Raw genomic sequence first — 12,113 nt, forward strand, 5'->3', positions numbered from 1 at the left:
ATTTATTAGTGATGGAACGATTCCAATATTTTTCTCAATTCCGATACAATTACCGATTCCGATTCTTTATAAATCTCTAAATATTTAACTCTAGAGTTGTTATTTTTCCTGATTTCTGTTAAAAAAACATGTTAAATATGCAGATATTTTCCTAAACATAAAATTACACTTGTGGAAGATGATCTATCGATTTTACTGGTATTTTAAAATCAATAAATATTTATTATTTCATCATTATCACAGCAATGGAAGCTTTTACTTAAAAATATTAAATAAAAAAAGACAATTAAAAGAATCGTTCTGACATCGGAAAATAGGCATCAATTTTTTCGATTCGGATACCGATTCCAATACCCCAAAATTTGTCGATTTTTCCGATTCCCGATTCGGATTAATAGTCTCAACACTAATGTATACGAGGGGCGTGCAATAATAATGCCCCTGACCCACTTCCTATAGCAGTAGAGAAACAAAACTTGGCACAGTTATTAGTCTTTCTCTACATAGGAACCACCCAGAGTTATCCATTTCTTGCATCGTTTCATGCAGCTCTGGAGACTGTTTTTGTAGAACACCCCAGGTTGGCCCTCCAACCACGACGTGACTTCAGAAATCAAGGCTGCATCATCTGGGAAACGCTTTCCTTTCAAAAACAACTTCATGGCTGGGAAGAGGTGAAAGTCAGAGAGTGCAAGGTCAGCAGAGTATGGAGGATGGCGTAGGATTTCATAACAACACGCCCGTGCTTCTGATCTGGTGATATGCGAGTTGTGGACCGGAGCGTTGTCCTGCAGGAGGAGGGTACCTTTGCTGATCTTGCCCTGCCTCTTGATTTTGATAGCTTCCCTTAATTTCCTGTGTAATCAGTATTTAGAAAAACTTTGACTCATCTTCTTGGCACATCTCCAAGTTCATCCTCGAGCACTCGACGCGTTCTCGTTTCTGGAATGGTGTGACAACCTGGGAATCCATCTGGCAGACACCTTATGCATATGCAAATGGTCATGAATGATAGTGTCCACAGACCCTGTACTAATCCTGACATCTTGGGCTATTTTGCGAATAGTAATGCGCCGATCTTCACAAATGGCAGCCTCAACTTGACGGACAGATGCCTCATCAATAGCAGAAGGGGGCGACCAGGTCTGGGAGCTGTTTCCACAGTTTTCCGCCATATTTGAGTTCACGATGCCAGCGTTTTACAAGGCCATACGATGGGACATTATCACCATGTTTCTTTCAATTCATCAAAGTCTCCTGTGGTGTGCATCCTTTCAAATACAAAAACCGGATCACTGCTCGACATTCAACAGGCCCCATTTCACACCTGACTCAGTTCAAACACCTGTAAAACAGAAACCACCATTAGTTTAGAGCTGTAATTTGCCACATAACCCATAGAGATATAAATCATTGCACATGCAAAATTTCAGCTAGATCAGACAACTTGAAGTAGGTCAGGGGCATTACTTATTGGGCACCCCTCGTGTATATATATATATATATATATATATATATATATATACCTACTTCCGGTTAAGGCGTGGGACTAGATTTCACAGGACTAAAGTTCATGACCTCAGCAGACTAAATTACGTTAGTTAATAGGCCATCTAATACGATAGTCGTGATCATACTCAAGTCGATAAACGACATGATGAAAACTAGTGACATCAATAATCATCCTCAACATTATCCTATCATTGTTCTCTGTTTTGAGAAAATGACAGCCACATTCATTTCATATTTAATACATTAATGCAATGACAGCCACATTCATTTCATATTTAATACATTAATGCAATGACAGCCACATTCATTTCATATTTAATACATTAATGCAATGACAGCCACATTCATTTCATATTTAATACATTAATGCAATGACAGCCACATTCATTTCATATTTAATACATTAATGCAATGACAGCCACATTCATTTCATATTTAATACATTAATGCAATGACAGCCACATTCATTTCATATTTAATACATTAATGCAATGACAGCTACATTCATTTCATATTTAATACATTAATACAATGACAGCCACATTCATTTCATATTTAATACATTAATGCAATGACAGCCACATTCATTTCATATTTAATACATTAATGCAATGCAGTTTCGATAATTTAAAAAGATATATTTTTACCAATACACGAAGCGACTGTGAAAATGAATTAAAAGCGAAATCCAAGCTTTTAATAGTCGTTCATGCCTGTCAGCCATTATGTTCTTCATAAATCAAGACACGCTATCGAGCACAAATGTGTCATTTCGTCTGTTTAAGAAAAAAAAAAAAAAAAGAAAAGAATTTTCCCTACTTTAAAAGAATTTCTACAATTTCTTCACACAATATAATATGTAATCATATACTCATTCAATCCGCGTATGTTGTTGCCTTAATAGATACCGTCATGTACTATGGTGGTTATTTATCAGTGATAATATCGAGAACGGCTATGTTAAAATAGCTAAGTTATTTAGGGGTTCATTGTGACCAAATAACGCACCGGTGAAAACTATGCCCCCCCCCATATGAGTGAAATAACAAATTGAATCCATGTACAATCGGTGTTTCAACATTAGATAATTTTGTAAATGCTGATGTGACGTAAAACAATAACCAAAACTGTATGAACTGCACTTTTGGGACAGCTATGCATAAAATAGCAACTTATATTGAGTCGCCGTAATAAAAAGACAAAGCAAAGTCTGGTTATTCCGATTCTAATCCGTCGGTTCGTTATCCTAAGATACTCTTTGCTGAAAGCTAAGCGATCGAACTCACATACTTTGCAACGAAAGACGAGAAAATTTTACAATGCTGAATGTTTAACACGATAATATCAAGCACCAATTTTAAGTCCTTAGTATGATTCAACCGAGGATTGAACACTGGTCTTCCAACCCATTTGCAACTACTATTGCCGTTATGGCAACTAGGTAGGATTTAGTGTTCGTAGTTATAGGACGGGTTTTTGATTTGTTGATATTGTATATATCACTAGGTTCTGTCTTCTTTTCGAGAAACGAACGTGAATGTGTGCTGCGATGAAATTTTGAATAAACGTAATAAGGGCATTATAGGCGGTGATGTGTTTGACGGGTGAGAGGTTGTTGTGGGCAGTGCGTCTGTCAAGTTAGTAAAGTGAATGAATCGTCACCCAGCTCGGCAGCAGGTCTTGATGTGTCCCATACAGTTGTTTGCCTCTAACCCCTCTTTCCCGGCCAGTCAAACTGCTGGTGCTTGTCAAACGATAACAAAGAAAGTGGCTCCCTTTAACCCGGTGGGACAATCTGTCTGTTTTATCTACGTCCTTCGAGAGATCCTGTCGACAGGTCATCGTGCTTAGGAGATGGGCGTGTCACCACCTATGATTGCTTGCTCAAATGCTTTATCTTTACTTACTTTGAGAAAAAATTTGCAAAAATCTAAAAAAAAAAAAGAGTCCTCGCCTCTTTATGGGTAAAACAAAGTGGTAAGTGAATTCGTTAGCAACAATTAGGGATAATGCAAAAAATTTTACGAAAGATAACTGAGAACCCTTTCGATGCAAATTTTGTTTATATAATCATTGAGAGTTCACCTACACGTTGCATACAGCCCATACACCATAGTTAGAAGCGTCTATTGTCGAAATAACAGCCTAGATTCAACTCCGGCTTGAAACACTGTGATATAGTGAACTCTGTTTAGAGGCACACACGCACGCACACACACACACACACACACACACACACACACACACACACAAACACACACATACATATCTATACATCTATAAAAGTGAACTTGTCTGTATGCGTGTCTGTGTGTACATCTCCCTACTAAACTACTAAGTCAATTTTTAATCTATAGACTCGAGATTTGACATAAGGGGTATTGAGATTTGGGGAAATCCTTTTAATCGTTTTTTCTTGTAGAAATTTGGCTGTCAAGGGGTCAAAGTTCCAAACTTTGGAATCTCTACCAAACCCCTCCGCCAATTTTGGGTCTAAACACTTGGAATTTTACATGTAGGTTGCTTGGACATGGATCAAACTTTTTAATTTGATTAGAGCCCCAAACAATAAATCTATGAACGTGCGTAGACATTTTGTAAACATTGTTTTTAAAAAATAAAAAATAATACTTCTATTATGTTTTAAACGACTGTAATAGTTTATTTTGGAAGTATATTTCATAAAGAAAATTGACAACCCACTTTAAAAACAGAAATTACGAGTTTTATATATTTTATTCGCAGTTTTTTGTTGGGGGTGTCAAAAATTCCGCCTAAAATTCTGATACACCTACCGGATCACATGACTCTTCTGGCGGTCATGTTGTAAGCTCTAACGGTATTTTTGGAGATTACCATATATATATATATATATATATATATATATATATATATATATATATATATATCTACTAGCAAGTTAACCCGGCTTTCTTAAGCCCTTTGTACTTTTCATAATTTTATGTGCACATGCATATATATATATATATATATATATATATATATATATATATATATATATATATATATATATTAAAAAGTTTAACTCATGTTCAGGTAAGATACATCTAAAATTTCAAGTGTCTAGGCCCAAAATTGGCGGAGGAGTTTGGTAGAGTCTGCAAACTCTTTTAACTTTGATCTCTTGGCAACCAAATTTTCACCCAAAACTGATTAAAAAGCGTGCTGCGTGTCTGAATACTCTTTATGTAAAATTTCAAATATTTAGACCCAATATTAGCTGAATAGTTTGCTAGAGCTCGAAAGATCAAATCTTTTGAACTTTGACCCCTTGGCAGACAAATTTTCGGCCAAAAACCGATTAAGAAGCTTAGCCTACGTCTGAATATACTTTATGTAAAATTTCAAATGTTTAGAAAAACCTTGCTAAGTAATTTCGTAAAGACCGCAGAGGTCAAACTTTTAAAAAACTTTTAATCCAATTTTGACCCCCTTAAGATTTATTATTTTGGGCTTAAATCAAATGAAAAAGTTTCATCCATGTCCATCAAAACATCTACATCTAAAATTTCAAGTGTTTAGACCCAAAATTGGCGGAGGAGTTTGGTAGAGATTCCAAAGTTTTGAACTTTGACCTCTTGACAGCCAAATTTCTGGCCAAAAACTGATTATAAAGATTTTCCTAAATCTCAATGCACCTTATGTCAAATCTTGAGTTTGCAGATTGAAAATTGACTCAGTAGTTTAGTAAGAAAATGTACATACACAGACACAAACAATTTCACTTGTACAGATATACTAGCAGTTCAACCCGACTTTGCTCAGGCTCTGTGTACTGTTCATAACTTTTTGTGCATATGTATATACATTAAAAAGTTTGACATGCCCAGATAACCTACATCTAAAATTTCAAGTGTTTAGACCAAAAATTGGCGGAGGAGTTTGTAGATTCTGCAAAGGTCACCTCTTTCAACTTTGACTTCTTGGCAACCAAATTTTCGCCCAAAATCTTATTAAAAAGCTTGCTGCATGTCTTATTCCCATTTATATAACATTTCAATCTTTAGATCCAAAATTGGCTGAATAGTTTGCTAGAGACCGAAAAGGCAAATCTTTTGAACTTTGATTTATTGGCAGACAAATTCTCAGCCAAAAACCAATTTATAAGCTTGCCCTGTTTCTGAATAAACTTTATATAAAACTTCAAATGTTTAGACCAGAAATTGGCTGAGTAATTTCGCAGGGACCACCATGGTCAAATTATTTTTTCTTTGATCCCAATTTTGACCCCCCCTTAACATTTATGGATTTGGGCTCAAATCAAATTAAAAAGTTAGATCAATGTCCAAGTAACCTACATCTAAAATTTCAAGTGTTTAGACCCAAAACTGGCGAAAGAGTTTGATTGGGTTTTTAAAGGTTAAATCATTGAACTTTGAACTGCCAAATTTCTAGCCGAAAACCAGTTAAAAAGAGTTTTCCAAATCTCAATACTACTTATGTCAATCTCGAGTCTGTAGACTGTAAATTGAAAGAGTAGTTTAGTAGGGAAATGTACACACACAGACACACACGCACACACAGAGACAATTTTTCTTTTATAGATATATAGATTATAAAATTATAAAGATAAAATAGTGTTTATTTTTATTTTGTTTTTGAATTTCATTGTTAATTAGACTTATCTAAAAAAAAATTTGTTCTAAAGAGATAATTCTTATAAAAAAACTGAAAAATACAATATTTGCTGATGTCGAATCTTTGAAGAATGATTACAAAATATTTATGAGTATGAACTCTGTTGGACTTAGATTCATAACCCTTGAGCTTTCACCTGCTATATTTATTTGAATCACAGCGATGTGGAATAATTCGTTTTTTTTTTATATAATTGAAATCATTTGTATCCTCTTGTGATACAAGTGAATTAAAATATTTGAACTAGACTTTCTTGAACACACGCACATACAAATACATATATATATATATATATATATATATATATATATATATATATATATACACTACGTATCAAATTATTAACGAGTTTACATTTTTTTTAATATTTAAGGAACGAATGAATAAAAATCCATGAAACGTTGAACAAGTGCTTACAATACTAATCAGCTACTTCAGTCAGAAAATAAAAGTATTTAAAGCAGTATTAACGAAACTATGGCAACAGAAAGGAATATCTGTTGATTTCAGTGTGTCAACTTATTAACGAGGTTGAGAAAAACACACAATATACCCATAACTTGTTTATTGAAATAATATTCAAACATTACATAAACTAGGAAAAATCCGTAGAACACAATAACTACATAGCAATTTTTACGTTTACATAATTAGTAGGGCATATGCAATCCTTTTTTATGAATGACCCGTAAAAGATGTTGGCCCACAGAATTAGTCAAATTTGTGATTTCGTCAACAGTTATTCCTCACGATACCTTTTCGGGAGCATCCCACAACTCATCGTTGCTCTTAAATTGGCGTCCACTTGCATAGAGGCGTCGCTTCATAATACTCCAAAAGTTCTCATTTGGATTCAAATTTGGTGAATTTGCAGGCCACTCTACCTTCCGTCACCTAGAGAACCCCAGTTGTTGCAAATACTCTTTGCTTTTTTTGCTGCATGCGAGGGGGCATTATTCTGTATAAAAACAATGGTTCTTCTAAACGTCAACCTTTGCTTCTTCAGTTATTGTTCAAAATGCTCCTTCAGAAAAGCTATGTAAGCATTTGACGTCATTTTTACGCCTTCTGGGACTCTCCATGGGGCAACTAAAGTACCTCCGATAATCACAGCCAAAATCATTATCCCACCACCACCTTGTTGGCGCCTTAAACGCTGATGACGATGTCATCCATCTAGGACCCATCCGTTGCTCCAACCATCTGGGCCATCAAGAGTGACACGCATTTCATCCGTGAACAAAACTTTGGTAAAATCCGTTTTCATGTTGTCTTCTGCCGATTTCTATCAGTTTTGTATGTGATGTTGCTTTAATGGAGGCTTTGTCACGGCTTAACAGACTTTGCCACTTATTTCAAAAGGCGACATCGAGTACTTTTTGAGACATTCTTTAATCCAGCTTGGTCAAAGACTTCTTGACTTGTCTGCCCAGGGTTCTTAACAACTTCACGTTTAATTTGAAGTAGAGAACGGCGTGAAAAAAACTCTAGATTTACTTTTATCAGTTCTCTTACGTTCCTTTGTAGGGTACTTGAAAAATTTATTTACAGTTTAATGGTACCTTCCTCTCGGTTTCGATATTTCGAGGGTAGTTTTTACTTTTGTCAGCTCTTCTGTAATAGGACTATTTTTAGAAATACTCAATCCACCTTTACGTCTCATGTTATTTACGAAATAAACTGCCTTGTCAATAATTTGACACACCTCAAATACCGTGGCTTGAGTAATTACGATGACAAGTTGTTTATATAGCGCGGAACAGTACGAAAAGTTCACAGTACGCGCAGCTCAGCATTGCCAACGTTTCCGAAGCTTTTGATACGAAACTACCGGTAAGTTTTTAAAACTGGTAAAAAAATGTTATCTCGTTAATAATTTGACACGCACTTCATATATATATATAGGTGTTCTAGATAAATTTGTGCATTCACAATAAGGATAGTAATGGCTTGGTTTGAAATTCCTTAATAACTTTATAAATATATCGAGATAAATATTCTTGAAGAAAGGAATTGTTTTTCGTAAGAGTTTTGTGTTATTTGGATTATTAAGAGTTTCTTGTCGAATTCGAAAATATTTATGCCAAAATCGATTATCAATATGGACATTCGGACAGGTCTTTCACCCACAGGTGTAAATTGTTCTTCTTTTGTCAATCTTAATCGAAAAAAATTATCAATAAGTAATTTAAAAAAAAATTATTTTTCGTATTATCTGTTTTGAAGATTGAAAATTTAACTTCCACAGTTTTATCTGTTGTGCATCTTCATGTTGTAAAAATAGCAACTAAGATGAGAACAGGAGTTCGAATATTCTAAATAATACACAATGCGCATACTTGAAACAGTTGGCAAACAGATAAAAATCCGATGATCCCTTGCATTTTTGACCCCTTGCAATTTTGACCCCTTGCAATTTTGACTCCTTAGCAGCACTTTTTACGGATGAAAATATACCCTATAAAAAAATTTAAGTTCTATAGATCAAACATTCATTGAATATATAGATTTAGAAGTGTCCTCTCACACACATTCTCACTTTTAAACATATAGATTTGCGCTTTTCTTTAGATACCGATAACAAATAGACTTTTCGAGTAGATTTTAGACATTTTGTTTATCAAGAAAATAAATATTTTTAGAATTGCAAAAAAGGTGTTTAAAAAAAAAGTCCAGAATATTTTTTAATTAATTTATATTTTGAATTCTAGTCGTTTTATTACCTATTGACTACTACCTAAACTTTTCTGTGAACTTTTAGAAGTATACATATATATATAAGTGAATATTTAATTGTTTACAAGATATTGCAGCGAGTACTCTACGATCAATTATATCTAATTTTCTTGTTTTCAACAATATCCAATACTGCGCGTCTCCACCACGTGTTGTGTACGCTTGGCCTACTTTTTGTTTTTGTGCTTGGCAGAGATTTTGTTTTTGCATCTCCTTGACAACCCCACGTAGAGTAGCGGGATTTCCACTTCAACGGTTTTCGATATGGGAAGGCTGTGTCGTCGCCGTAGTTGTCATCTCCTCCCCAGTTTGCAAAACATACGCACACAACAAAACATTAAAAACGACAAAAGTTCAACATACGGAGAAAATATCAGAAAGCGATCAACAAAGAAATGCGTATAAACGAAGTAATTACATTGGCACCTCGATTCTCGTTATATCATTGAAGTTAAGCAATGTTCAGTTTTATCACTACCAGGTGGGTGACCATTTGTGAATACCAGGCGCTGTATGTAAAAGGCTAACGGCGTCCAAATTAAATTGTGAGCTGACAACCAATAAAATAGATGTTATTCTTTCTTTATCACAATTTATCCACCCCTTCATTATTGATGCCCCTAAATGCCAGAAAGATTTCTATTCTAATAGTTCCTTCCCTCGAACAGCTAGACTTTGGAATTCCCTTCCTGCTGTCTGTGTCCATGGCTGTACTGATATGCAGAAGTTTAAATGTAACAAATACAAATATCTTGTTAATCTTTCCTAGACATGACCCCAAATAGTAGCCCCGTACGTCCAAGTGGCGATATGCCTTGTAAGGGGTGAACATGAGTAAAAAAAAAAAAACATGAGGTTGTATACAAGCTCGTACAGATGAGATGATGAAAAAGTTTGTTTTAGGTTTCGATTTATTTAATGATAAATCTAACAATTTTAGTAAAATATGATTCAAGTTTCTAATATCTTCAAATATGTAGTTATTCGTCAATAAATCTGCGAATATACCACACGATGCCGGATTATGTCAGTTATTTTCCTTCTGGCGAGGAAGTTAGTTACCAAGTCAGGTGGGGTAAATACTTTAGTATGTTATATTAAAGACTCTGTCCAACTTGGAAACACCATCCTACATAAGCTGGAACTTAGAATACGAATAAACTTGTGCTTAATAGTAACTAACACCACACAGTTATTAATGCTCCCAAAATATCGTTTGAAGCCAGAGCATACAATAATGAAGGAAAAAATAATAATTAAAATTCTTCATGTCAGAAAGTTGAATAAAATATCTGATTAAAAAATATGATGGACATCTATTATATAAAAGGCAATCGTACGTATGCATGTGTGTATGTCCAGCTAAAACTTTAAAACCACAAAAGCCACACTCACAAAGTTAGTATTGGATTAATAAATAAACTTTAGAAAAAAAAAACTTATTCATTCTTCAAATGCAGATTTCGTTAGTGGGGAGTTTGTTTTCTATGTATTTGATGTATCAACTCAAGGGAAATAATTCTGATTTTTCAAGGAATTATTTACCTTACATCGACTCATTCTCTGAGTAATCTATAAAAGTGCGTGAAGGTATGTGATAGGATTGGGATTCGTGGGAATAGGAAGGAGAAATAGGAGCGGGTGAGAGTGATAAAAGGCAATAGAATTATGTTACACTTTTTCCTGGGTAACGCTGGGTAGCCTTGCTAAAGGTCAAATAATACTAATGTTTATCTTAATTAAGAATATTAGTTTCATACAATAAAACGAAAAAAAAAAACGAATAGTTAGCGTCTACCTATATCTTCATACGGCCACCGTTCGCCCGTGAATAGAGTATTGTTTCTACATCATCATTAGTGCATCAAATACAAGCTGTTCTCTCTTATACAGGGTATCAAATCTAATACGTCTCACATTGCCTGGCAAGCATCGCCGCAGAGTCAGTACTTCCACGGAATGTGTTCAGATGGGCTCACTGCACTTACACTCCCTCACTCAACCCGCGATCCACACGAGTAGCAGCAAAATCACCCTTCAAAGCAGAGATCCACAGATGCCGGAAAGATGTCAACAAACATTTTGCTGTCTATCAAGGTTGCACTCCTAAAAAAAGTCGACTCTTATTACTGTAGCCCCTTTATACCTTGTTTGAGGTTTAAAAATCATACAAAACAATGCGATCGGAATGAAGTATATAAAATCCAAAATAGACAAAATCCAGGAAAACATTAAATGTAGTCCCTGTTGACAAAGAAACGAAACGTAAATCTCATGATAAACGGATGAAAACAAGCCGAGAAAGAATACGAATTTAACATTTGAGAATGGATTAGTTTATTGGTGAGACGCTTCGATCGGGGAATGCCGATGCTATATTTTGTGAAAAAGTATATATTATTTTTTCTCTCACGCGAATAATCAATACACACTATTCATAGACCTTTTCGAACTTATTTCATTCTGCCCCACAAAGAAATTCGAATCAAATGGATGGCATCATACAAAGAACAGCACTATTGGCTGAAATATCAAGGAGAATCATTGAGTGCGGAAACCGACTTACATAAGCAGGTAAAGCGAACCAAATACAGATAAGATGAAGTAAAATAGAATAAAAATATAGGAAAAAAAAAACATTACACTAATCAAAAGAAACTAAGACTGACATAAATTTAATGATTTGAGCCCCAACTTAAAAAAAGTGGAGACAACGGTTTCGACCGGTGTTGCAAAAAATAATATTGAGGAGTCAACGAGAGAATTAACGAGGAGAGGCACAAAGAGTAGTGGAATCTTTGTGAAGTGCTTTGTCATTCAGGTTTCAGAAATAAAACAACAGAAGTTGGTTTGTGAATAGACAGAAATAAATGGTAAATAATTGAAAATATAATAAAATAAAAATAAAAAGAATGAGTTGCAATTGGCATCGAAAGAAGCGAAGAGTGTTAGAAATTTGGGACGAGTTGTTTGCATTCAAATTTCAGTTAAAATCGTCCGTTGTTGTTATTAGTGAGCAATCATCTGCAATAACTCCCCCGAAGTCTCATAATAAGTAAACTAATATTTTAAGGCATTTTAACAATAACTAATAAAATAAGAGGATGAAAACAATAAATATTCAACAAATAACTGTTATCAAAGGAGAATAAGTTACTCTATCATCAACGTGGATAAATATTGTCCTTTTTTGTGTGTTAAGCTAC

The sequence above is a fragment of the Euprymna scolopes genome, chromosome 16, assembly GCF_053919585.1.
Source record: "Euprymna scolopes isolate OS-2025 chromosome 16, ASM5391958v1, whole genome shotgun sequence".
In the NCBI taxonomy this organism is placed as follows: domain Eukaryota; kingdom Metazoa; phylum Mollusca; class Cephalopoda; order Sepiida; family Sepiolidae; genus Euprymna; species Euprymna scolopes.